Below are 24,550 nucleotides of genomic sequence, written 5' to 3' on the forward strand. Positions count from 1 at the left end.
CTGCAACATCATGCTTAGAAGCGACCCCCCCCCCCCTTCCGAACCGCGCGTAGCGCATTTTATTTGATTTTCATTTATTACGGGTGGCATCTTATATTTTGACAATTTTGCACCCGGATTTGAAATAGTATGCGATATCTTGAACCAGGGTTAAATATTTCGCTGCAAAATATTGAACCCCAACGCCCTTAAAAAATATTAAACCCGTGGTTCAAAATATTATGGCTATTGAATTCGAACCTCCCGCTGATTTTCAGTGCTATCAGAGAGGGGGTTCGAAATATGGCCGCAAAATATTGACCCCACCACCCGTAATTTTCAATTCCCATTGTTTAAGGGGTTTAAAATATTTAAGCTTATATTGGAATGAAAAGCAATATAACATATTTTTGAATGAAATTTCAATTTAGCGTTTGATTTTTCGTAGATGCCTAGATTAACTTAGTATATATTTAAAGAAACTCGTCTTCGTAAATTTTAAAGCAAAACACAGAGCGATAGAATATTTTTTGCGAGGAAAACAGCAACGCAAAAACAGTTTTACACATGTAATCATTTTTTACGTTACTTGATAAAAAAAAATAAACAAATTTCAAAATTATAGTTGAGAGAAAATACTTCTGTAAATAACTTTATGAATATTGATGACACACTGTTCAAAGTCAAACCAAGGTCAAATTAAATCATCGGTACCGTGTCCCAGCATTCCAAATCAATAAGATGGTGTAATAACACTTTCTAATTTCTTAAGCCTTGATGAAAAAAAATATACTTTAAACGTAAAATGTTTTTACACAAAGAGCATTACAATCAAAATAGACAATACTTAGAAACTTAAAACAACTTACCTTTGGAAATATAAATGTGTCCATACCTTTGTTTTTCCTTTAAGTCAGTTTAATGGTGATGGTCCACCAAACATATCTCCGGTGTTTTTCATTATGAACTTTATTGTCAATATTGTCATAGTGACGTGAAAAATCGTTTAAAGAGTGATATTTCCCATTGAAAAAGAATCACCTCTTTGAATACATGTATTAACATTAGCTCTCTTTTCTCAAATTAGCAATGTATAAACACAGAAGGCTACACGAAGCATATAGAGTAATTGACCGATTTTAAAAGACAAATACTCAAACACTGAAATAATGTTGAACATCACATTTCACATCAAGTATTTATCAAGATGCTTCTTAAAGAAAAAATCAATAAACACATTGTTACAAAGACATTGATACAAAATTATTAATTGTTTTACCTGATCATTTTTGTTTCTTTGATATAATATTCAGCTTCGTGCTTCTATTTACGACATGCTTCTTTCCAGTAAACAGATTATGTATGTATCATTCTTAAAACCAATCGTAACATTACGTGAAAATTTAAATTAATCCCATGTATTGATAAAATAAGCATTGTAGCAGATTCACGTAACACTGTTCATATTTTGATATTAATATACGTGTTTATCATGATATTTAAGTAATATGCAACTGATCTTGAGATTGCAGAATTTCTTTTTTGCGTATATCGAATAAGTTTACCCACCTGCATTGCACATTTCCCCTTGATAACCAGCATCACAACCAGTCAAACATATCCCGTTGATATTGGAACATTGATTTACGTCACTACAGTGTCCACATGTTTCATTACAGCCATCACCAAACGTACCTTTGCCACACTCTATTGATTAAAATGATTCAAAACGGATATTTGTGAGGTTTTGCAATTTTTTTAGTGATACTTCAATAAATAACCTATTTCTTTTTTTCAATTTTTAATTACTAAGATTCTTTGCTTATAACTATTCATGTATGTTTTGTATGTCAGACTGAAAATTACCAAATTGTTTGAAAAACTGTTTTTCAAACAAAGCAGATATATTTGACTGTTTCACAACAAAGATTTTTCCTCAACGAATATTAGTAGATAAACGGACTAGCTTGACATGCAATCTCACCTGTTTTACACAAGTATCCCCGATAACCAACACTGCATCCGGTTAAACATGTTCCATTGATATTGGAACACTTGTTTACATCACGACGGTGTCCACATGTTTCATTGCAGCCATCACCATACATTCCTTTGCCAAACTCTATAGATAAGAATGATTCAAATCAGACATTTGTAGGATTGTTAGGATAAATTTTTAAACGAAATCAAAAAGCAATAAACTGATTATCAATAATCTGTTGTTGTAAACTGTTTTACATTTAAGAAAAACATATAATTTTAACATTTAAAATGTTATTGTTTACTCTTCAAACATAAAACCAGGGAAACGATTTCTTGTTTTAAGACATTAATTGAACTCACTGGTGATGCAAAATTCTCCCTGATAACCAGCATCGCATCCAGTTAAGCATGTTCCGTTGATCGGAGAACATCGGTCTACATTACAGTGTCCACATGTTTCATTGCATTCATGACCATACATACCTTTGTCACAGTCTAAAAATTAAACGAAAATGTTTAATACCTTTGACGCAAAACAAAAAATATGTGAAATAAATTGAGGCAAGTGTCAAAAGAAAAGAACGTCCGCAATCCAATTGCGAATGCTCATTTAGAACAATTAGGTTTCATTTGACCGAATTTCATTTTTGTTATATTAAATCAGTTAACCCACCTTCATTGCACAATTCCCCTTGATAACCAACCACTGCATCCAGTTAAACATGTTCCATTGATATTGGAACACTAGTCTACATCACGACAGTGTCCACATGTTTCATTGCAGCCATCACCATGCATTCCTTTGTCACACTCTATTGAATCAAAAGATGATAAACGGACATTTGTAGGATTTTGCAAATTTTCCCTTTTTTAAGAGGGGAAGGGGAGGGACTTTGATAAATAAACCCTTTGAAGTGTAGATTTTAAAACAAAAAAGACCCCTGATAATCAATTATCAATTTTTTTTGGTACTAATATTTACGTTTAAGAAAAAATTATCAATTAAACATTCGAAAAATATTCTTTAAACCTAAACCCAGGTTAAATATGTCTTGTAAAGATATAGGAAAAAATTAGTTTTACATATGACGCGATAAAACACATGAAATAAATTAACACAAGCGTCAATAGAATGACCAATTGTTCATTTTGAACAAAACGTTGAATACAATTCGTACGTGAATGAAAGATGATATCGAACTATTGCATTGAGAGGATATTTTATTCACATGCATATAAAAAAGTGGTGTAAATCTAATTTTTTTTTCTATCTACACATGTTATTTTCTGGATGCAGGGTAGTAGCAATTTTAGGTGCGACTAATATTGTTTTAAACAAATGTCTGGAGAAATTCTCTTGACAACGTTTAAAGTAAATAAATACTTCTAATATTGGTGGTGCATCATAATAGCTTCTCAGATTCTCAATACTCTCCCACCGTGTAAATGACCGCGTTCTCGCGGTCGGTATAATAAGTACTTCTACCGAACACTGTAACTGTTCATATATTTTGCGGAACAGGTAATCTGTGTATGATAAAAACAAAGAACTATTTATCAAGGAATATTTGTAGATAAACGGAATAGTTTGATTTGCAAACTCACCTGTTTTACACAAGTATCCCCGATAACCAGCAGAACATCCAGTTAAACATGTACCGTCAATATTGGAACACTGGTGTACGTCACGACAGTGTCCGCATGTTTCATTGCACGCAGGACCATAACCACCTTTGTCACATTCTATACATAAAAACTTTTTTAAAATTGTTTTACACGTTACTTTAAGAACAAACTTGAATGCAGACTTTTTTTTCACGAAGAAACAAAGACGTTATGCATATAAACCATCATGAATCTGTCAAAATTTCCTTAATAATTTCCATCAAATAACATTCACATAATTATATAAATTTTCAAAAACACAAATTGGGCTTAATCGAAATTTGAGATTGGACCACGTAATTCTAAAGTTTGTAGTTTCTGGGCAGGAAATGATTAAATAATGCCTCTTTAAAAAAATCATTGTAGTCGCAACTAACCAAAAAGGTCCACTGCGTGTACTTTGGTGTTTTACATTATTTAGGGACGCATCGGGGTCGCCATGAAGACGCCGCTCCGGTGTGACAGGGGTTTTAATGACGTGTTTTATATACAGATAAACACTTTTTTGTACAATCATTCATTGCATTACGAGGATGACATAAAAATGGGAAGTCTGCAATTGTTACTGGTGCAACGTCGTTTTCGAAGATTATTTACAGCTAATCTTAAACTAATCATGATGAAAGAAATACAATGTAATGTCTACATCGATTAGGAAATATTCTGTACGTTATTGCACAATCATAGATTTTTTTTTGTAATTGCTTTGAAAACTTCATAAGTTCACAGTTCAGTAGTTGTGTCCAGGTAAAGGCATTGGTTCTTTGAGTACAAGAAGGATTCCTAAATGAAAGCTAAAAGTAAAAACGTAAATTAAAACCCCAAAAAAGGAAGAGCATAAAATACTAAAGAACTTCGGTCGTAAAAATATATTTTACATGCAAATGATTGGGGTGCATCTGTCGGCGGTTAATACATTTAACAGTCAGGTCTTTATTCCAGTTGAATTTCGAGAATGACACCCGGTTATTATTTGATACAATCATGTGTTAAGTTCTATTTGATTTTAGAGAACAAAAACTAAACAAATAAAAAACAAAAGAAAACAAAACAAAAAAGAACCACTTATATGTCATCAGTAGCAGACAAATTTAAATTAATGAAAGAAATAGTGTGTTAATCATGATATTCATACAATACAAAACCATAAACACTCGTTGTTGTTCAAAAAGAACAAGCTGCCTCACTCCTTTTGTAAGGTTTTGTTTTTCGTTAACGTCCAATTTTGTCTACTCCAAGTCTTCGAACTTTACTTCTTTCTTGCATTCCTTTAAATTTAAAAAAGATACACAGGGCGAAATTCTATAACATATAAGTTACCTACAAGACTTATAAGTTGTCCTTAAAGGTGGCTTAAAGATAGTCTTAAGCTGCCTTTAAGCCATCTTTACGCTCTCTTTAAGCCACATTTAAGCTATCTTTAAGGAGAATTTAAAGATGGTTATTCATCCTGTAATAGGGTTAAATGCTGAAAATACAAGATACACTTAAGACACAGCGCTCTTACTCACTCATTTGCCCTCTCCATGCCCCGGTCAATGCATTTGGCCTTGCAACAGAAGACGCCCCTTATGATGATCAATGGCAACGACAATGTCAATTCAATTCTTTCCAGTCATCTTTCTTTCTCCAGATTGTATCTGATATTATCTGACCTCCATTGCCTTGTTTTATTCATAGACAAAAGACAGTGAAAGCTAAAAAAAAAGGTCAACAAGAAGATATCTATACTTCAGTAAGCATTTCTCTGTATTTTGGGGAACACCTGTCTCTGAATCTTCTTACGGGATGTTTATAATAGTCACGTTACGGTATTCTTTCAAAAACATAAATCACCTAAAATGTTTTCTGACTGCTGGAGCTCCATATTTTCCGTCTTAAACATTTCAATAACTTAGTTCAACACTTTCACACATTTTATTTAAAAAAAAAATACTACACAAAGTTTACAAGTCGTACAATATGTAGCAAATCGGATAAATTCACTTTTCACACCATTTTCTGTCTTCTTCACGACATTAGACCCTATTAGCCGTTCTCTCCTCTCATGTCATATTCCTGTTCTGACAAGTAGTTGACATATCCCCTTTCCGATCCTATTCCTGTTTTGACAAATAGTTTAATTGTAATATATCTAACGTTAGAGAAGAAAAAACCCATGATAAACAAATAGAATTAAAAATACAATACATTTACAAAGTTTCAAAACGTATTTACATTTAGGTTATAACTAATAAACATTGGATGACTTTCAAACATTTTTATTTCATTTATATTAAAGAAACAACTTCAAAGTATCAACACACTTATACGTTTTGCTTTATTTGACATGCATTAGAACAGTCGTATTTGTGAAAATTCCATAAAATTACAATTTCAATAAATGGCAATACTATATGATATAGATTCGATAAGCAAAGTGACTACTTACCCTGGTACACCGAGTGCATTATTCCACGTTGTTTTACAATAGCCGAATTTCGTTAAACACCAACGCGATGACAGGGTTGTATTTCACATATATACAAATTTTATATAACAATCATATTCAATACTTACTTTTAGAGAAAAAAATATTACCTATACATTAAAATAATAGGTGTGTAATTTTAAGAAACAACTGCAAAACATCACATATTCATACTTACTTGCGTTGCCATTTCTTCTCTCTTCAGAAATTGACTTAGCCGATTGTATATCTATTTTTACGCGAATTAAGTTTGTGATTTTCTTAAAAATAAATATATGTTTGACTGTTATCTTGGCTGTGTTTGTTGTGTTAAATAATTCTTTACTTATTTTACAAGATAAATGCAAACACTAACCTATGAACAATTTGTTGGCGTCCGATGTACCCACATTAATACAACTTGGTACACATTAAATGATCAACGTAGTCATACCTTGGCACATTTTATAATTTATATGGCTTATTGTTGCTTTGAGGTAAATATACGATTTATGAGCCAAGCGTCATATTTCAAAACAAAAGTGTTATGTAATGCTTTGAATACTATTTCTATAATTAATAATCAATTATTAAATCTTTGATTACCATACCACGGACAAAAATAACAAATAGAATATGTACTTTTTTGACAGAAGTATCCTATCCAGCCAGGACAGCAGCCATAATCACACGAACCACTGACATCGTTACAGCCATCACACGTGTAACTGTTGATACAAGTCTCAGAACAGTCTTGTCCAAATATCCAACAAGGCAAACTGACATGCAGAAATATGAAAATAATTAGACTAAGTACAAATCACAACATACTAAGTCAGTCCATTTACATATGACATGAATGTACCATATATCTATTTTTATGCAATATATTTTATATAGATCTATCTATGAACACACGAGTTTTACACAAGTCCTCTTGAAAATCAGCACCACACCCTGTCAAACACGTACCATCGATATTGGAACACTGGCTTAAGACACGACAATGTCCACAGGTTTCATTGCATTCAGAACCATACGACCCTCTATTTTATGCTATGTATAAAATGTTCACGCTCATTAAGTTAATGTGTTAAATGTTATTCAATGACATTCGTTTGAACTCAACCATGGATAATCACATTTGAATTGTATATTTCATATCAACAGTACATGTAAGGTGATCTTAATAGTCTGCAATTTTTATCAGAAGGACAATGGAAAATGAGAAAATGTTGGATCAACAAAGTACCAAAGTGGTCCATAATTTTGGATTAAGTTAAGTATATACATTTACATATAATGCTATACTTATTTGTAAATAACTACATGTTTATTGGAGAAAGTTAACAGACAATGTTGATTCAGCAAGAACAACGATATTTCAAATATTTTTTCCTTCCCAAACACAATTTAAGAAACCCATACAAACTCTTCATTAGCTTAAAACGTCATCAGTAATATGCATTTAGAACACCTCTAAATGTTGATATAGATATCAAATTAAACTGCGATCAGTATTATAATTTAAACATTAAAATGCTTTCTTTGGTCATTCATTCGGGATATGAAGGTAGCGACATTGCAGGAAAAATACATAACCCGCGTTAGTGGGTTATGTAAATTTTTCCTGTAATGATCGCTTCCTTCATAACCTGCATGAATCATCAAAGAAAGCATTTTATTGTTCATATTAACATCTTTCTTTAACTAATTAATAAACTTATTATGAAAAGTTAGTAAAATTCACTAATTACTGTTAATGTACAAAAGTACGTTAGCTAAAAGAAACAGCCAACTTGTCTCCGGCGAGACTTTGAGTCTGGCATCGTCATGATTATTTTGTACAGTCCCGTATTTTACTAAGGTCGCTGTAGGTTCAGACCAATCGATAAATAGGGCGTATCAATTTCAGTCCTGTCACTTTCAGCCGCTGTAGATTTCGACCAATCGATAAAAAGGGCGTGTATATTTCAGTCTGGCTGTTTCTATAGAGCTATGAATTAACTATAAGTTTCCGTAAGAAATAGAGGAAATTATGCTTGGTAGAAGTAAATATAAAATGATGATCACAACATACGTATATTTTTGTATTTAAATGTATATAATAAAACAAAACACGTACTTGTTTTACACAAGTCCCCTAGATAACCAGCATCGCACCCATTCAAACATGTCCCATTTATATTTGAACACTGGTTTACGTCACGACAGTATCCACATATTTCTTTGCAGTCGTCAACTTACGACCCTCTGTCACATGCTACATATATAATTTAGATATTTAAAAAAAATAGTGTATCAATGAATTATGTTTTCTTTAAATATTAAATATTTTTAAAAACTTATAAACGGATCATGGGGTAAAGAATTGCGTATTTAATTTTTTATATAATTTATAAATTGCGGAGTTTCTTAATAAAAACGTTCATCTGAGAAAGCAAAAAAAAAAAATAAATGCACACTAAGCTGCTTTTCTTCTGGTCAGTATATAAGTTGCATTGAATGGAAACAGACAAAACCAAAAACTATAATTACAACTCAAACAACAGCTAGTACACCATGTGCCGTTTTGTACCTAAATGTTTTAAAGGGCCTAGGACACGCACGTTGTGACGAGTTGTCTTTAACAAATGTGGAATAAATACATTGATGCTAAATCCTGGTCGATGGGGGGGGGGGTGGATGATAATGGTGCGAGTTTTGTGTAGTTCCTGCTAAACACAACAGTTTCAATGTATTGTTTAAACACGAATGAATATAATTTTATTTTCTATTCACTCACCAGTTTTACACAAGTCTCCTATAAAACCAGCATCACATCCAGTTAAGCAAGTCCCATTTTTGATGGAGCACTGGTTCACGTCACGGCAGTGTCCACGTTTCTTTACAACCAAAACCATATGTTTCCCCTTCACAAGCTATGGGTACATATAATGTTTTATGCAAAATGATTAGTTAATTTTTTTATTGATTTTGTAACACAATATATAAGAAAGGTATTGATTATCATTTCTGAAATGAGACTTGATATTTAAGGCGCACAAATATTGCACAAATATAACATTTCTTTTGATTATACTTTGTAAAAAAAAACAAGATCTTTGTTAAATATCATTTTAAAACCATTGCATGTAGATTAGTTCAAATTCAAATTTATTCAAGACTAACTTCAGGATTTTTAGGACTTATTTTAATCAATTATTATATAATAAATGCTTAAATGCCCGTAAAAAACAATGAGTACCGTATTGCAGAATAATTATACTAGAATGTTAATAATTGCTAAAAGAATTGATACAGATGGACAAACGACGTACAGGAGGCGATCTGAGAAGCTCTTCTGCACAGTCAGTCGGGGTGTTAGCAAAAACAAGATAATAATAAGTGAAAATGCGCAAAACTACTCGATGTTTTCAGTATTTAGAATTACATTTTTTACGTGCATATGTTAGAATTGAATGACAGTGGTTTAGGATAATTTACATCGAGCGTTAAGGTGTTATAAGAAGCTGCGTAATTGTCCTAACATCAGACCGAGCTGTGATGGAGTTTTGGTTTGAATAGGAAACATCACCATTAGAGACATGCAGTGCAATAAAAGTAAACAAAATACTTGTTTACAGGTAGTTCAAATTGTTTGAGAGGGAAATGTGTCACCTTTAAACCACAGACATGTTACTACATGTATAATATCTATGTGTGAAACATTTATTTTATTTAATTGATTCTGTTTAAATCATAATTTTAATTCATTAATTGCCTCATTAATATTATTTTAATAGAGAACCTAAATATGAAACGATTATGTACAGGGTTGGTTTGCACAATCTTTAAAAAAAGGTTGGTGCATGTTCGCAAACATGAGAGAATAAGAAAAAGATGAGAAAAAGGGAGATGAAGAGCGTCTTTTAGCGCCATGTAACTGATGAAACGAAGAACATGTATGTTGATCCCAAGTAAAACAATGTAATGGCGTCATTGGAACACCCGTATCAATAAATTCCAAGACCATTTATAATGATTTATGTTTAGTGCTATTAAATAACCAGACGCTGAGTTCACTCCTTCATACAACATGTCACGTTTATTGAAGCTTGACTAGCATGTTCTTTATTTCATTGCAGATTCTCTCAAGGCATCTAATGTTTAAACCAAGGAAGAAGAGATAACACTTTTTTTTAAAAAACCTTAGTAGCTGCATTCTCAATTCCGACAATGACTGACCACACAATACCATTGATCTCTTTAAACAGGGAAAATCGCCCCTATGATCCCCTTTTCATAGCCGACATATCGCCCCCTCTCCTCGTAATTTTTCCGCCGTTCCCGCATCTCAAACGTCAGCTATTAGGATTTAATAGCGAGCACAATTTGAAAAATGCTTTTTTTTCTCTCGAGGCAATGCATGCAACAGTCATTTCAACATCTTGTTTAGTTAACTTTGGGACCTAAAGGTATAGTGCCGTAAGTGTGTCGATTTTGTTATTACCAAATATATGTATGATTTCACGATTGTTTTTTTAAAAGTACATATCAAATTGCTTATGTAAGACTGAATATTTCCTTTAATTTTTACAATAAAAATAAATTCAAAACGTGTTGTGACGGTTAATATTTTTACTCATACGCAGTAAAAAGGCTAAGTGACTGTGTTTACAAGAAATTGAACGTCGCAGATATTCATTATAATATTTATAATATATAGTTATTTACAATATAATATTAAAATTATTGTTATGTTATAGCTTACTGTTGTTTAATGAATTAAAAAAAAAATAATACCTTTTTTATTCAAATAAGATTATTGTTTATTTCTCACCTTTTGCAGACTTAGAATGCAAAATTAGTGAGAGAGAGAGAGAGAGATAGAGAGAGAGAGAGAGAGAGAGAGAGAGAGAGAGAGAGAGAGAGAGAGAGAGAGAGAGATATCAAAGGTACTGTGTGGGTAAAATATGAACCAGGTTGGAGCAAAGAGAGAGATAATATCCTCCGGACAAATGTTTTTTTATATAACTCTACTATGAATTTCACATTCGATCTTAACAATTGGTTCAAGGTTACTAAACACCCGTTATTCATAAGCGTTATTTGCATATAAAACAAGATGAAAACATCATATTTATTATTGTTTTAATCATGATCAAATGACAATAACAAACTGTCAACCATCTGAAATCATTTAGCATCACATTTGGTCTTGTTTGACAGAAACAGGCCATTCGAGAAATATTTACATTCTGATCCTCAAATGTACAAGATGTTGGTACTGTAATGTGGTTTGTGGGTTCTAACCACGAATGATATAAATTTCTCTTCACGTTACTTTACGTTTAGTTTGATTATCATAATTAAATAAAGATCACTTCACTTTGATCACAAATATGATTAAATGAGATAATATATCTTCCTTTTAACCCTCTGTGCTTGAAACCTTTATTTGTCTGAAACTCTACGTTCCAGCAAGTGAGGTGAACCAAAGCATCTCAGACCGCAGTCTGAAACCTAGTGCCTAAAATCACCCTCTCGGCTTTATATTATTTACTAGTATAGTACCGAAGAATATATAAATCTCAAATGGTCCGTCTGCATTAATTTGAGACACCGCAAATGAGACCTATAATTCTTACCCGTAGAGTTCCTTTCGCTTCTGCAGCTATCCGCCAACTGAACTCCGTTCAATAGCGCGCCGGCATTTTATAGCCTCTAAAAAAATCCCTATCCGTCACGTGACTCGGTATCATCGTAACGTTTTATCTAATAACCAAACACAGAGGAAATTATCTGATTCAATGATGCTTTAATTAGAATATTTACTACAGTACATTCTTTAAAAGATAACTGATAGTTCTCGTTCACATCTGATACTCATCTTGATATCATTCTGTGAAAAAGCTAAAAAATTTCATCGTTAACGACCTGGTCAAACCAAGTCATACGAACTCTAAAGGCAGATAATTCACCTTAAAGTAAAGACACATTCATAATTCACATTCAGAAAAAGCTAAGACTAACCTTATAAACGGTTGTAGAATTACAGTCGTTTTTATTGCATTGTTTACATCAGTAAATCTGAGTGTCATATTAATAATCCACAAATATCAGGAACGATAAGCTGGGAACAGAGGTTCCGAGTGTTCGTGGTTATTCTCAACACGCAAAAGTGAATATTTAAAGTACACGTAGTTTAACATTCTTTCATACAAGTCTTTTTATTAATGAAAGAAAACCATAGTGTTAAAGATCGTTTCATATAATATATACACGCATACATGTTTCATGCATTAATATACGATAGCATGAAAAATGCTTGCAATTGAAAAATGCTTGCAATACAAAATTCCCGTAGACATCTTATTAATAAACATGGATTGAAAGGAGACAAGGTAGAATGGATATCTCAAAGAAGAAAGCTTTGGATTTTTTTATACTATTGAATGAGCAGCATGAAAGCTTTGTGGTATTTATTTAACATTTAATAATTAAAAAATTAAATTGTTGCATGTGCTGCATGTCATGTGCTGCATTGATATCCTTCGACATTATATAATGTTTAAACTTTTCAAAGCATTGATGATTAGGACTACTTAACCTTAAACTATTGTTTTTATAGACGATAATGCTTGGCATCCCGTGCTGTGCACTAACTAGAATATTCAGATATAAAATTTAAACTAAATATTATATTTACAAAGTGACGAGAAAATGTGTCAGTGAAAGTAGAAAATGTACATTTCTTTACATCGACTTAACCGTTAAAATTTCTTTGAAGGGAAGTTTTTAGTTGTGCGCGTGTTAGAATAAAACGTCTTTGGAATATGATGAAGTTGTCAATGATAGGTGAAAACAACATCATATTATATGTTGTTCTTCAACGTGTTGAAGTAATATATGAAGCATACCTATATATTCATTTTCAGTATTGCTGTTAAAACTGTTAAATATTATATGGGATAGTTTATACTTATATGTTCTAGCTTTCTTAACTGTAGTATATGAATCATATATTATTCGATTATGTCACTATAGTGCAAATATCACATAAGCCTTCTAGCTCAAATGACGATAGGACATTGTTTTTGTCATTTAAAATAAACTCATAAAGTCTACTGTATATTATTGATTGGAATTTAACCAAAGACATCCACGCAACACACTGTAAGTAAATGTTACATGTTTATATATGTATGTATAGCTTAGTTGCGGGCAGGTTAGGAAACCATGCACACAATCATATAAACATATCAAAAGTCTTTTCAAGTTTAAAAATATCAACTTTCAAAAAGCAGAACACAACATACATGTTATAACATGTTTATCTCCGTCGAACAGTCGAAAACAACTGTGGGAGAAGACATTCCTGCTAAGACTAAATTAAGCCTATGTTAAACAGGTGTTTGCTGTCATCAAAGTAACAGATAGTTCATTGTCTACTCACCAGGGTTCATTTAAAATGATATCTTCTTCCGACGCCTTTCATAATTTCTAGTACATTCTTTAAAGAGCATCAATACACTTAAGAGGAATAATTCACAATTATACATCAAAGCCTTATGTTAAGAACGTTTGACAAATGATTGAGACGGTGTATATTTAGTATACTAAGAAAAGTGTGCGAACCGAATAGATTTCTCACAAATATTTTTAATGGGAAATATTGACGTTTTTTCTTATTCTGTACTAACTCCAAATACTTCGCACAATTTTTCAACCTTTATATCCAGATATTTCCATCCCGCTTGCAATTCAAAATTCCCGTAGACATTTTATTAATACACATAGATTGAAACAATACGAGGTAGAATGAATATCTAAAAGAAGAAAGCTTTGGATATGTTTATACTATTAAATGAGCAGCATAAAAGCTTCGTTGTATTTTTTTTACACATTTAATAATTAAAGAATTAATTTAATGTGCTGCATTGATATCTTGGGACATTATATAATGTTTAAACTTTTCAAGACACTGATGATTAGGATAACTTAAACGTAAACCATTGTTTTATAGACGATAATGCTTGGCATCCCGTGCTGTGCACTAACTAGAATATTCAGATATAAAATTTAAACTAAATATTATATTTACAATGTGACGAGAAAATATGTCAATGAAAGTACATTTCTTTACATCGTTTTAACAGTTAAATATTTCTTTGAAGGGAAGTTTTTAGTTGTGCGCGTGTTAAAATAAAACGTCTTTGAAAAATGATGAAGTTGCCAAGTGATAGGTGAAAACAACATCATATATGTTGTTCTTAAACGTGTTGAAGTAATATATGAAGCATACATACATGTTAATTTTCAATATTGCTGTTAAACTGTTAAAGCTGTTTGGTCCGATTTTATATCAAATTTTATGCACGCTTTTAAACGATGGTTATGCTACGTATATGAATAATAATAGACATTGCAGTAGTTTTCCCTGTCAATTAAGCCAAATTTTAATGAAGAAAAATACGTACAAAATTTTGATAACAAAGGGCGAATTTATTGATCAAAAACTAGTTTAGGTTTAAATTTGGTTTTGCAAACTTTTCATTTATTTGCAAAACTGGTTTTGAACTAGTTTGAAACTAAAACTAGTTTTTGTATTTATTGGCTTTAAACTGAAACAACTTTCCAGGAAACCTAAAACCACCTCCGAGTGCGGTTTCAGGGGTTTTAAATCCTTTCAAGATGGCGGAAAGAGGGGTGTTCGAAAGAGAGTTGTTGATACTTAAGTGTGGCACATTAGTCAACGTTTGAACTCAGCAAAGCATATGGGTATCGTCCTATTGTTAAACATATGTGTCTCAAAGGATCTATGATAGTACATATAGTACTGACCAAAATAATGATGTGGAAGAGATGGAGCGATTCCATTAATACTAACACTGAGAAATACCCTTTGCAATTTACAACAGTCAAAGGAAACTTTTTCAAAGTGGTTGATAAAAAAAAAATTCATTGAAAAATCTGCTCGTAACATTTTGTTTTAGTACACATTGTAATGCATGTAATAAGATCGCCTGTCTATTTCATTGCTGGCCACTCAACCACGGCTCTTTGAAATCAACAAGATTTGTCTGGCTTTTGAGCTAAGACCACGTAATTGGTGCATATTTCAATTGAAACCAGTGTCATTTTTAACTTCTTTCAAACGCCTTGAGTGAACCAAATGATATCTATTGATATACGTGTAGAAAAATGAATATTAATAGTTTTTTCATAGCAGCATTCACTTTTCAATAATATTTATGTGGTGTTAAAAGCCAATTTGCCATGAGTTCGCAAATACCCTAATATGTGAGATTTGCTAGAAGAAAAAAATGTCTGCACTGTTTACTAGAATTTAAAGACTTTCATGCAAATGCAGATGAGTCTTAAGATTATCTTCTTCGAATTCCAAGAACAAATCCAGTAGGTATGCGAGTGCAATGATAGCCATTTTTCTAAACTTACTTTCCATTTAGTTCTAAACATTCAAACCATCGAACTGGTTTCAAACAGATATGAAACTATTATCTAACCATAAACCTAAACTCGAACTAGTTTTTGATAAATAAATTCGATTAATAAGGGCGAATTTATTTATCAAAAACTAGTTCGAGTTTAGGTTTATAGTGTTTATACATGTGTGCGCTTTGTTTGCTTATATGTCTGAAGTTTGCTTTCTTTACAATCAATGCAAAGCATGTGGGTTGAATAACCCCAATCATTCCGGGGACGAAACTAAACAGTTTCTTTTTCTAAACATTCCCGGGATGCATTTTTGGTTTTTTTGGGGTTTTTTTTTGCCCAAAAAGAAATTATTTTTATTTACTTTGAATATATCTAACTTTGAAAGGAGACTGATTCTGCTTGTGTAAATAGGAGAAAGTCCATAACTTTCTAAGATAAATGGTTTTATGGACACAAATTTGATACGGTAATAACAAATAAATCGGACCAAGCAGCTTTAAATATTATATGTGATATATTATACTTATATGTTCTACCTTTCTTAACTGTAGTATATGAATCATATATTTTCGATTGTGTCACTATAGTGCAACTATCACATAAAACTTTTAGTTTAAATGACGATAAGACATTGGTCTTCTTCATTTAAAATAAACTCATAAAGACTACTGTAAATTATGGATTGGAACTTTACCAAAGACAACTACGCATCACACTGTTAGTAAATGTTACATGTTTACATATGTATGTATAGCTTAGTTGCGGGCAGATTAGGAAACCATGCACACAATCATATAAACATATTAAGAGTCTTTTCAAGTTTAAAAATATCAACCTTCAAAAGGCAAAACACAAAATACATGTTATAACATGTTTATCTCCGTCGAACAGTCGAAAACAACTGTCGGAGAAGACATTCCTGCTAAGACTAAATTAAGCCTATGTTAAACAGGTGTTTGCTGTCATCAAAGTAACAGATAGTTCATTGTCTACTCACCAGGGTTCATTAAAAATTATATCTTCTTCCGACGCCATTCATAATTTCTTAAAAAGCACCAATACACTTAAAAGGGATAATTCACAATTGTACTTCAAAGCCTTATGTTAAGAACGTTTGACAAAAGATTGAACCGGTGTATATTTAGTATACTAAGAAAAGTGTGCGTTTGTTCTTAGTGAGGTCATTCACACCGAAATGATGTGACTTTTTTAAAGTTATGGATAGAAGTTTTTTTGTTTTTTTCCAGCGGCTATTTTTCATTATTTAATCATTTTTTTACTATTAAACATTCTTAAGGCGATATAACATTCTATTAATAGGATAATAAGCGATTTTGTTTATATTTTTCTTATGTGTATTATAAGTAGGAGTCAACTCAAGCATGTAATTATCAAACTCCACAAGAAACATTGGTTTATAAAACAGCAAAAAATTGGACGTACCTGTGAGAAAACACATTTCCTCTAAGACTGATGCAAGCATATATTAAACAACATAAACAACAGATATTTACTATTATCTTCTGTTCTTCCCTTCCTACGAAACATCACTGTTCATTGTTATTCCCGAGGCTTCTCTCAATCTTCTCAGTGAAGTCTCTAAAATTGAGATAATGTAAATTTTAATATTAAAAAACTGCTAACTTTTGTGTGATGATAGAACATTAAGAACATTTAATTATTATGATTTAAAATCACAACATCTTTGTAACAGTTACATGTTATAATTATTTTTCAGTTGTAATATCCCTCTCTAAATAATATTGCCATATATATATATTTTTAAATCGTATTTATTTTCATCAAAATCAATACCTGGAGAATTTTCTGCTGTTGTTTCAGAAAAAATGCATTCTACATAGCGTGCCATTTTAGCGTTTCAACGAATAGCTTGATCTTCAAAAACATCTTAAAGAACTTTCTTTTTGTAAAACGAGACATAAAATTTATAACTAGAGGATTTAAGTAAGACAAAATGATTTTCACTAAAAATGTGTTCCCGTGGAATGAAATATTTATATCAAGAAGTGCATGTATTTATAAATGAAACGTGCTTGGGTATGTCGCTAAGTTTGAATGTATCTAATAACACTGGATATTTTCATAGTAAACCACTAAATGTGGTGTTTGGTTTAATTGGTTTTTTTTTTAAAATGGCATATTCTGTGTTCTGTCTGCTCACTAGCCCAAACATTCAGTAAGTTAAGCATCAATTACCCAAACGCCTTTAACTCATAATCAGTCAGCACTCGCTAAACGTGGATCAAATCGTAGAAATTTTTTGATCTCGTGAATAATTCATGTTCTTATCTGATTGGCTCCTTCACATTTTCGTGACAGAAATCGCATCAATAATGTAAATGTATATCCATTCATTTATCAACAAGAAGATATTTCATAAAGCGATTGTCATTTTAAAATCTTACCAAAAAACGTTTTAGCTTTTTAAATGGAAAATTGAGAATAACAATTTTTTTTCTTCAAATATATAAATACATTAGAGAAAACTAATAGTAGTTTGCCATAGGTACTTGGGGAAATATATTTTTCTCATAATAAAAGACTGCCGTCACGAGAAAAGGGCCCTAAAGGTCAAAATTTCACAAATTTACTTTTTTGTCAATTCCGATTAGTTAACTCTTTCTGAATACAAATATGCAAAGATATCCAAGATCCTGTGTGTTTTAAGCATTTTATGACAATTTTAGTAAGACATGTTAATACGACTTTGACGTAGCTGGTCGAAAACGTCACGACGTCACGAACGTCAAATTTTGTTTTGCATTAATTTGTTTTCTTCTATACTTCCTTTCACATCGTCTTAATTTTAAGGTAAAACTAATTAATAATTTTCTACAATTCTAGATTTCTTACAATTTTAACAAAAGAAAGGTAACATTTTGAAATCCAGATATAGTTAAAGTTCTGCAGCTAATCCAGATACACTTCCGATAAATCCAAAATGCAACCCCCAACCCCCCCCCCCCCCGAAAATAAGATAGATATATAGATAAAGGATAAATATATAGATAAAGGATATTTAAATAAAACAAATATCAACTTCTCCCCAACCTTTAAATGCATCAAAGTTATTTAAGCTGCAGAGTAAGGCAAATTAGCAAACATGTATCAAACAAAGATAAAGATTGTCAAATTCGATGCCTATGTTTCCACAATTTTGGGGCATACACAAGTTTTCTCTTCAAAAAGAGAAATATTTATTCTTTTTTATCAACCTTTTACACGGAAATTTTATCGCATATTTACTTATATTATTTTTTAAGTATCTTGATAGTTCTGAAGCAAGTTTAAAATTAATAGCTGGTTTTTTTTTAACTCGGAAGTTATATGGTGTTAAATTATTTTCCCGATTTCTTTTCTCTTTAATACGTTATCAATACTTAATTCTTATGAAAATATCGGTGAAAAAAAATCGGCTTTGACTGTCTCACTGAAAAGTTCCAACTACAAAAAAATCTGGAGAAAAGATTTTTTTAAAAATGGCAACATATATTTATATATTTAAATTTACATCCACTTAGTACTATTCCCTCTATTTCTTATGAAAATTGACGTAATTCACAGCTGTATAGAAACTGAGAGGACTGAAATCTCCTCGGTCCAGTTCTAACCATGCAGTTTATCGATCTTCAGCAACCTAAGAAATATCACAGATTGCACGAAGTAATCATGATGATGCCAAACTCAAATTCCCATATAAGACACTTTGGCTACAACTTTTATCTAACGTACTGCATGGTGTACATTAACAATTTTAGTGACTTTTACTTACCTATTACGATCAATTCAATTCATTAATTAATTAAGAGAAAGATGTAAATATAAACAATAAAATGCCTTCTTCGGTGATACATGCGGGCTATAAAGATAGCAACATTACAGAACGTTAGTTACGTTAATTTTTTCGGTATTGATCCCTCCTTTACACGGGTCTTTGTTTATGTTTATAGTTTAAACATACTAGTACATACATTAAAAAAAAATAAGTGTATCATATACGGCAGACCCCCCCCCCCCCGTACTGAATCTACAATTCTATTCAATCGCTTTGTAAGTTCATGCGTACCGTTGTATTTTTGTGATGCTATTTTTATAAACCATAATCGTTGAAATAATTAATTATACATAAGCATTATTTACATTTTTTTCATAATGCAAGATTGCATGTAACTTTCAATAAGACTTCTGCATTTATTATGTCCATTCTTTTTACACTAATCGATAGTTCAGTGTCGATAGACGTAGCTTATATTCAGCGAGTAGTAACATTTTACATGTTGACTTCATTTAATTTTCTGGAATATATGTATCTCTGCATTAATTTATTCCTCTCTCTCTCTCTCTCTCTCTCTCTCTCTCTCTCTCTCTCTCTCTCTCTCTCTCTCAAATACAAATATCGGCCGAGTGATTATCAATTTTAAAAAAAAGATAAAAATTAAATGCATACAGTTGCATACGGTATTCCGAAATTTTAAGAAATGTCGCGATTATCGGATTTTTTTATTGCTGTACATTGTAACATACATGCACACATAAACATTGACTTCAGTATCATCGAAATTTGTTTCTTGTATAAACAAGAAAAGATGAGAAACCATCATCTATGAGATGAATTTTACGTCCATGCATGTTATTAATTGTAAGTGTCGCACATCTAGTGTTTTAATTATACTTATCGATAAACATGAATTGTTTATTTATAAAACGGCAATTTTATCGACTTGATAAAAGTACATGTATAGTAGTATAATGACTGCATTTACAAACCTGTTTAGTTTATGGAATTTTGAATCATGTACGTAACTGATTTGAGATGTATATGAATAATCATATAAAAGTTCTATAAATTCATGAAAATGTGGTGAGTTTTCAGGCATGTTATGATTGATTTGTTTTTTAATTTTACGTAAAATAGCTCAAAAAGGACACACAACACATGAATTTAGGTTGTTCAATTGCACAACAAAATAAAATTTGTTGCACTCAAATAATACACGAGTTTTTCATTCGTACAGGCAGATATAATTTTATGTTGTTTCATTAAACGCACTTTAAATGAAAATGTCACCATTTATCAGGTATTCCCATGAAATCAAATGCGATATATCAGTGATTTTTACGCTATGAAAAAAATTCTCAAACTTTTCGAATCCGTTAGTTACATGCGTTTTAATTCGTGAAATAATTTCAAAATTTGATCGCAAATTCTTAAGTAATAGAATTATGCGAGAATTTATTTTTTATATTGGTCGTAGCACTATAATTGAGATATAGCCGATTCTCTCGTGTTCCATCTGACTTGTTTAAGAAGTGATGAGAATCGTCTCCCGTGAGGTGAACTATTTAAATCAGTCTTTTGAAAAATTTGACTTCTATTTTTTCACAGTAATTACTGCGCAAATAACTGTTTGATTTGAAAAATACTGCTCTGCATCGATTCGGTACGTCTTAGCCTTCAACCCCTCTTATCAACAACGAATATGCATTGTAGTTTTTGTATTTTCACTTTAATAAATCACACATGTATTGCTAATGCAAACTAAAGTTATACAATTTTACTCAGAATACTACGAAAGCCGAGAAAGATCATTCGAGATTCGAGATTCGAAATACGAGATTCGAAATACGAGATTCGAGATTCGAAATTCGAGATTCAATATCTAAATTAACCAATCAAATCAAGGATCTGAAAATATGTATCCTAGCGACATCAAACTGTTCTAAATAAAAATCATACGTACATGCTCTTATATACAAATAAATGCTATGTTCACTTCTCCCTACCTAACTAAATAATTATTTGTATTTACTTTTACACAGAATATCTAAGTAGACTAGTAATAATGCAGTGTGCTTCGCGGATCTAAAGTGATTTTGTTTGCCCTGGTGCATTTCCACCTGATGCGTTTGAACCATAAGGTATTTCACCACCAGTAAAAGTTTAAAACCCGTGTTTATTCACCTCTTTTGTGTAAAAAAGCGGTTATGGTAGAGAACTTCATAAGCGTAGCTAATTTTTTCTGTAGGGGGTCCTTGGCCAATTTTAAAAAATTTTACTATGTAAATTTAATAAGCTCCAATTTTCCCGAGGAGGGGGTCCAGATCCCCTGACCCCCTCCTTTCTAGATCCCCGCATGAAGATTAGTACATGTTTATAAATAATCTAAATATAAATAATCTGTCCTGTTTCACTAATAAATATAAGTATACTTATCGTTTTTATGTATGCATACAGTGATACACTAGTACTATGATTATGAACAAATCATTGAGATATTATCACTTCATACGGAATTATTAATAAATACATTTTTTTTTCCTTTTCCTCAGTAAACAACTTATTATGAGTCTTACTTTTGGAATTGTTTTCAATATAGAAGGATACCTACTCTCTACAATTAAAGGTAGGGATGATAGGGTGCCAGTTTGTTCACATTGCCGATTTCTTGTGCAGAGAACAGTAAAACCTTTTATTTGATTGTGCATGAATATTTCAAAATTAATTGTTGTACATATATTTTGTTATAATTCATTCATTGATATATCAACAAGAAAGAATAAAAGCATATGTTTCACAGCCAAGTTAAGTTTCTCTGTAGTTTCCTACCCCCTACCCCCCACCGCACCAAAATTGACAATAATTACATATAAGTCATACAAATGTTTACTTTTTTGTAAGTAAATCTCTAAAGATGTAAATAAGCACTGCAAACAAAGATGTGTGTATTTAATATACTACTACATTACACTTAGCCAGATAAAATGTAATCAGGATGAAGCTACAAGGGGTGAGTGGTGCAAATTTACCAATTTGTCGCGATACACACAGAACACCAAATAAAGAAACTGTGAGTGGTGTGTGGAATGCATAAAAGATGGCGGCAAATCATCTCAAATAATCAGTGCAAAAACCCACAAAAAGGCTGTTATTTGTTACATATCCTGCAAAAACATTGATAAAAAATGTTATCGTCCCATAACATAGCCGATTAATTTAATGTGTACATATGGTCAACGTACATGTAATTCTAATATGCAAGAAGGCGGACGTATCAGGCGGGGATCCAGAAAATTAAATTTCAAAAATGATCGGTTGAATTACATTAAATGCTTTGAAAATTGTTTTAAACTATCGCACGGGTCAAAATGCGTGATAGAAGCTATGTACAGTGTAATTGGAAACTTTCATTTTATATCAATATGTAGTATTACCTATTATAACAAATGAGAGTATAGCACAACTGCCACAAGCAATGCATGTCCTTTACCGGCACCACCTCCCTCCCCTTAAAAAATGAAACAATTGCCGTTTTATTTGCTAAAATGTGTGGTTCAAGATTTTTCTAAAGAACATACCCGATTAGAATTGAAAAAGAGTCGTACGTTTAAAACTAATTTTGTCAAAATTTTTAGATTCATTTGGTTATATTTTGGTCCATTTGGGTAATATATGCACCAGCGCAGCTCTAATTTATATATAATCAGGCCATAAATTCAAAATATTTTCAAAAATTAATAGCTCTTAATCCAGTGGATGAAAGAAAAGGAAAGCAAGTCGAACTCGATGAGTGCTAATACCTGTGTTGAATGAATGGTACAGTAGGATATGCGCAAAAAAGTCCCGTCTACTCTTTCCTACCCTATAATTATTGGAATATTAAATCCGATTATAAGAGTCAAATTAAAATTCAAGTACGAATATGTACCTGTTTATCAAAAGTAAAACTACTCATAATTCGTTATGGAGCTATACAGAAAGATTTATATTAATTTGCCGAGCCAAATAAAAAAAAACCTGGAAAACGAAGAGAAAACAAAGTGGGGACAGAATAACTGACAAATTAATTAGGACTATATAGCCTCCCCCCCCCCCCCCTCTTGAAATGTATATACTGAAAACAGATTATTGGCGTAGAACATCCGCACACAATTTAAAGAAAATTTCATGTTTTTTTTATCATTTTCGCTAGGTAATGTAAGACATCACAAATACCCCAAACCCCCTCACGGAAAAGGAAATGCTAGGTGATGAGAGAGAGAGAGAGAGAGAGAGAGAGAGAGAGAGAGAGAGAGAGAGAGAGAGAGAGAGAGAGAGTCGATGTAAATCACAGGTGCGCTAACACCGTTAAAATTAAAGCTTGCTAGTTGGTCTGCCCTACCCTAGCTACCTCCTCTCTTTTCTCGTTTTAGAGGCTTAATTATTGTCTATATATGCTTGTAACAAATCAAATCAATTTCAAATTCTAAATTAAACTGAATTTGACACTACAAAACTCTCTCTGTGTCTGTCTGTCTGTTTCTCTCTCTCTCTCTCTTTGAGGTTTTAAATCATTATATCTTCTATGGTTTAAAACTTTATCATAACCTATATTTTGACATGTCGATTATTTCATTGAGTTTCGTTTCATAGCTAAAACATTAAGATTAAACAGATCTTTTTTCGCGAGCCGATTTTTACACAGTTGGGGCGAATACACTTCGACTTAGATTCGCAAAGCCAACAATGTTATTTCTAATTTAATTGTTTATACTGTGTGGGGTTAATTCATCAATGTTAATTTAAACATTTTATAACCACTATATAAGAGCTATTAAGACTTTATTTGTAGGAAAGAGCATGTACGAATTATCTTTATTTAGAACAGTTTGATGTTGCTAGGATACAGGTTTCAGATCCATGATTTGATTGGTTAATTTAGATATTGAATCTCGAATTTCGAATCTCGAATCTCGTATTTCGAATCTCGTATTTCGAATCTCGAATCTCGAATGATCCTTCTCGGCTTTCGTAGAATACTTTATAAATCATCATCGTAAATCAACGATCAGTCGCATTCAATCATACCCACAAGCATATGCGAGACCGACCTTTGGTTTCCAAAGATGATTTATAAAAACAGTGATATCCCAATTAGAACATATATATTTTCATCACACACTAGAATGGAAATGTAGTGTTTAAGTTTCATGGCTGATGCAAAAGCAGCATTTTTATGATATTTCAGAATCAAC

The 24,550-nt window shown here is 31.8% G+C and overlaps 1 pseudogene; it reads right to left on the reverse strand.

Annotated features, from left to right (window-relative positions):
* Nucleotides 1-4,839: 4,839 nt before the first annotated feature.
* LOC128162435 (multiple epidermal growth factor-like domains protein 10) overlaps nucleotides 4,840-24,550 on the reverse strand; it is a 143,874-nt pseudogene continuing 124,163 nt past the window's right edge.

This window comes from Crassostrea angulata, chromosome 9, assembly GCF_025612915.1.
Source record: "Crassostrea angulata isolate pt1a10 chromosome 9, ASM2561291v2, whole genome shotgun sequence".
Lineage (NCBI taxonomy): Eukaryota > Metazoa > Mollusca > Bivalvia > Ostreida > Ostreidae > Magallana > Magallana angulata.